This window comes from Capsicum annuum, chromosome 9, assembly GCF_002878395.1.
Source record: "Capsicum annuum cultivar UCD-10X-F1 chromosome 9, UCD10Xv1.1, whole genome shotgun sequence".
Classification (NCBI taxonomy): Eukaryota; Viridiplantae; Streptophyta; class Magnoliopsida; order Solanales; family Solanaceae; genus Capsicum; species Capsicum annuum.
Window position 1 is genome coordinate 206,738,312 of NC_061119.1, and position 5,615 is coordinate 206,743,926.

The 5,615-nt window shown below is 36.1% G+C and overlaps 1 long non-coding RNA gene across 1 annotated transcript; it reads right to left on the bottom strand.

Moving 5' to 3' along the window:
- Positions 1-420: 420 nt before the first annotated feature.
- On the bottom strand, positions 421-1,860 carry LOC124887226. The gene is made up of 2 exons (XR_007044556.1): positions 1,636-1,860; positions 421-715 (listed from the first exon to the last, which is right to left on the bottom strand). It is a non-coding gene; the product is annotated as an uncharacterized LOC124887226 (long non-coding RNA).
- Between the last annotated feature and the right edge of the window lie 3,755 nt (positions 1,861-5,615).

A 5,615-nucleotide genomic window follows, 5' to 3' on the forward strand; every position in this document is an offset into this window, starting at 1 on the left:
TGGACTTATAAGGATGCTTTGCATACTTTGATTCTACACACATTTGACACTTTGATTTATTCCACTCAAAGTTTGGCAAAACTTTTGAGTTAATTAGTTTTTGTAATGTTTTATAATTAACATGGCCTAAATGTTCATTCCACAAGTCATAAGACTCAAACAAGTAAGAAGAAATTGAACTTTTATTGATTTCAACATTCATTACATTCATTTTGAATAGGCCCTCATTGAGGTAGCATTTTCCTACATACACTTCTCCTTTACTAAGTACAATTTTTCTGGAAACAAATACACATTTGTGTCACGACCCATTTTCTAAACAAAGTCATGACCGGCACCCGGTGCCTTACTTGACCGAGCGAATCGACTTAACTGTTCTAACCTAAAATTTCATGTAACATACCCCGCACACACATAAAATACATGAAAAATCTCTTATTAGAACACCAGTTCAAATTACCCTTAAAATAATTCAAAGTAACATGACCAAACATAACCCAACTAAAAATACGTCTATGAAGCCTCTACTAGAGTGCTAACAGGAATGCACAGGACATAGATTTCCTGGCTAATCCCCAAGCAAATACTGAAAAAAGAAATAAGTGAATGAAGTTGATGAAAGAAGAGAAACTCCACAATCAAGAGTGGAGCTCACCAATCAGCATCTGGAATAAAATGGCCTAGATTATAGTCTGCTCGTCTATATTACCTGCACCTACATTGACATAAGTCAATATAGGTTCCACAAAGAGAACGTCAGTACACCACTAGCGGTACTCAGTGAGTCTCAACATTCCCCATTACTAAAATCAAAACGAAACCTTGTATAAAACATATATGTGATAAGAGAATGAAAGAAAGCAAGTCATCATGCCTTATGGAGCATATTACAGAGTAAAGCAAGAGAACAATCACCAAAACTTATAGATTAGTTAATTAGTTCATTCTTTTCGATTTCTTTAAATTGATTCAATCGATTGAACATTTTTTTAATTATGTCAACTGTGGTATTAGTAACCCATTATACGTTTACTCGTGGCCCTTTATACAACCACTAAATTTGTGCCTCATTATGACAATTGTGGTAACCCTTTGTACTGCTGCTTGTGACCCTTTATACGGTCATCATTCAGGTATGTCGAATCATGGCAAGTCAGTAACCCTTTATAGCCACTGGTAACCTTTTGTATGGTTACCATGTTATTTAAGTTCGATGTAAACTTCCAACAAGTTGCTTTACCCTGATCATGATTTAAGGGAGTACATTATGGTTATTGCTAACATGAAAAGGAATCACACAAAATTTTGGATGGAAGATGTTTTCTCTGCTCGATCATGTTTCCAGCGAACAGTAACTGTTTTGGGACATTAAACTTAAGAATATCATTGCTTTTAGTTTGTCAACTATGAAAGTTAAATTTTCAGGACATATGTTACTGCAATGTAGTAATTACCACGTTAATTTGACAAATCCAAAGAGAAAACAGAGAGCACAAGGTAACTAACTCAACAAAGGCAGTGCGAACTCACTCGTTCCAATTAAACTCACAGTAGCATTTTAGAAGCATTTTGTCAAACACCTTATAGACATGACTTTGTAAGAAAAGACTTCAGTAAGAGCAAGTCTTAACTCACCTCAAGATTCATCACAGCTAGCAAGGTTAAATTCTACCTTTACCAATAACAATCAACAAGTCAATTCTTTGTTCACAAGAGCCAAGAACAGTAGAAGTTACCAAGGGCAAAAATAACCCCTGTAACCTTCCTCTTTTTCTGTTAGTGGTCACACGTTTTATGCAGTAAAGTTGTAGGATTGGCCCATATATATAACTTTTCCTCAAATAAATAATTCGTGTTATTTAACTTACCAACTAAACACATGCAGCAATAATAACTAAATCTCCCACTTTGAAGTTAATGCCTCCAGTTTAGGTCTACATTATACTTATATTCAATAACTACTCCACTCATTCAATTAAATCTGCTTTTGGCCCATTCTAATACGTGTTTGCATAGCCACATCATCTTGAAACCTAGAAATCTAATTCTCCCACATAATCTCCATCAAACAAATATAAATTTAAGATTTTTAATAAGTATTAATGTATCTCGGGGCTTCACAATTTGAATCCATTTTTGTCTAGAAGTGAAACTGAAATCAAGTCCTTCCGTAACTCCAGAACATACAAGACATTGTTAAGTGTCAACACTTTGTCGGAAGTCATCTTCAAGCACACTTTTCCTATTCCTTCTACTTTTGAAGTAGCGAAATTTTCCATGTAGATCTTTTCTTCTACTTGAGCCAGAGCGAACGTTGAAAACAACTCCTTGTTAACACAAACATGGCGGGTGGCACCAGAACCCATCCACCATTAGCGAAGATTTCCTACCAAGTTGCATTCGGAAAGCATAGCACATAGATCATCCGTTTCTTTCTTAGACTCAGCCAGATTTGCATGGTCCTTCTTCTTCCCTTTCTTTGGGGTACGACAATCTGTAGACTTGTGGCCAATCTTACCACAGTTGAAGCACTTACCCTTGAATTTCTTCTTGGGTTGATTGCTTTCATTTCCAGATTTCTTTCGCTTTTTTGAGTTGTTTTGGTCATCTTCTACAATGTTTGCTCCATTTATTGCAGAATTGCCTCTTGACCTTCTTTCTGCAGCCTTATTATCTTATTCAATGCATAGTCGTACAATCAGATCTTCCACTGACATCTCCTTACATTTGTGCTTCAAATAGTTTTTGAAGTCTTTCCACAAAGGTGGTAGATTCTCTATTATTTCTCCTACTTGAAACGTCTCATTCACGATCATCCTACAATAAAGGTTAAGTGAATATTAAGACCATTTTTAAATAGTTCAACAAAGGTATTTGTCAAAATTATATCTTCCGCAAGGAGATCATGGATGATCATCTGTAGTTCCTGCACTTGGAAAATAATAGACTTGTTATCTACCATTTTATACTCCAGGAATCTTGCAACAAAGAACTTTTTAGTTCCTGCATCCTTCGTCTTGTACTTCCGTTCTAGCGCTCCCCATAACTCTTTCGATGTCTTTGTTCCCACTATACTCATTGTAAAGTTCATCTTGGAGACCGCTCAATATGTAATTCCTACAAAAAAAATTTGAGTGTTTCCTAGCCTCCATAATCATGAAGCGCCCTCAAATGTGAACCTTTGAAGACAAAGAGTAATGAGGTAGAAGAGCATCTTCTGTTGCCATCTCTTGAAGTCAATACCCGCGAACTTTTTGGGTTTCTCCGCTGGTGCCATTTTCGGTGGAGCATTCGTATGACTTGATGTGGTAATACTAGTTGCACCCATAGTCGTTGCAGCGTCATGCATTTGACTATCAGTCATCACAAAATAGTACCTTTAGTATATCAAAATACTTATTAAAAAGTTGCAGCAACTTTAAACACCTCTTGTTTCTAGTTTAACGACGAAGTTTTTATGACTTCCAATCGTTAACCGAGTGATCTTTAACTTGTGATGAAGATTTTATGACTTCAAATAACTAGTTAAGTTCAAACAAGTAGAAAACTTAAAGCTTTAATCTCCAAAAAAAAGCTATATATATTTTGAAGGTTATTCCTTAAGATTGTTATTTACAACGTTTTCGGGTACAAGAATATGTATATACATGCAACAATAACTTTAACACAAGTTCAAGTCTAGGACTAGAACACTTATGAAGTTTCTTAACACCTTCAACACAAGATTACAAATAATCTATCCAAGAAGTATGTTAACTTTTAGAAATGAGATGAAACTGAATTTTAAGTCCAAGTCCCCCGACTTCACAGAGTGTCCTTAAGGAATAATTCCCCTTACTGTACTCGAGGTTATGGAATCTTTCTCCCAGGATAAAATGGCCTTCAATCTGAAAAATAGTGGTACCTCAAATTGTTGGATTCTTCGAACTCACTCAACAGGTTAATGATCACACAGAGATATTGTATAGAAGAAGAGTGTTCATGCTGTCAAAAATCATATCAATACCTGACGAATATATCAGGTATTTATAGCCTTTAATGTGTCCTTTCAAAAAGGATGCATTGGTTCAGCAAAAAGACACCTTTTTAGTAGCAGTCACGTCCCTGTGCCCAATCTGTGCTGAACCTGCCCCTGATCTGCAGCTGCGGGTGATGTTTGGTAAATTTCAATAGCTTTTGCGCTCCATTTGCGCCCACAGATGGTGTACCTGCGCTGTGTCTATGCCCACAGATCACCCTATAGTGTGAAACTGTGTGTGTTTTCCCTCGAAGGGTCGCATCTATTTGTGATGTGTTACGTATGCATTTGCATGGCGTCAAAATTGCGCTCGCACTTGGAGAAAAATAATTGTATCAGATTTTGGATAAAAAATTTCACGTGTAAATAAATTTCAAATAAAATTTGTCTAAAATATTAGATCTCGTCGATTGATCATTTTTCAAATCCAAATCCGAGCCGAGCGAGCGACGACGACGACGGCGTGAGGTACCACCTTGTTCTTGCCTTACTATCCATGTAGAGTTAGTGTTTCTCATTAAAAACACTCCAAAGTTTCCTTCTCTCACCAATGTGGGAGAATTAGTGAACTTTCCATTTTTTAGAGTACACTTTCTAAATTGGTGTCTTTCTTTTCCTCCATCATTTTTTCCTCCATTTTCCATTCACTCACACACATTGAACTCAACAATTATATGTGTTTTTAAAAACAAAAAGTCTATATGGGAGATAGACGCAATACGCTTCATAGTCTATATAAAACCAAAGAACATAATACATTTACACTTATGAAAAATATAGTGTGATGAACTAGCATCAACAGTCTATAACATTATCAAATTGTTAATCCATTATTTCCCTTCTCATTACCAGTTAGAGTAAAGCATCTAGTACCTTGACCAAATTTGCTACGACATACTCCAACTTCACGGGGTCCCTATTACCCCCGAACAAAATTTTAGCATATTTTTACGAACCTTTTTAGCTAACGTGGCACATTTGATGTGAGCATCATTTTTATGTAATAAAGGTGTCATGTCAGCACAAAAGGTGATAAAATACGCTAAAATTTACTCTGGGGGTAATAGGACCCAGTGAAATTGGAGTGTGTCGTAACAACTTTGACCTTAATTCGAGGGGGAGGGGGATGATACTGGATGCTTATCTCAACAAGTTATTATGAACGATTGATCATCTTCCAAAACTGAATCCAAATCCGAGCCGAGCGAGTGACGACGACGAAGGTGTGAGGCACCACCTTGTTCTTGCCTCACTATCCATGTGGAGTTAGTGTTTCTAATTAAAAACACTCCAAAGTTCCCTTCTCCCACCAATGTTGGAGAATTAGTGAACTTTCCATTTTTTAGAGTACACTTTCTAATTTGGTATCTCTCTTTTCCTCCACCATTTTTTCTTTCATTTTCCATTCGCACACACACATTGAACTCAACAATTAGATGTGTTTTATTTTAAAAAAAATTAATTTCTATATGGGATATAGACACAACACGCTTCATAGTCTCTATAAAACCAAAGAACATAATACATTTACACTTATGAAAAATATAGTCTGATGAACTATCATCAACAGTCTATAACATTATCAAATTGTTAATCC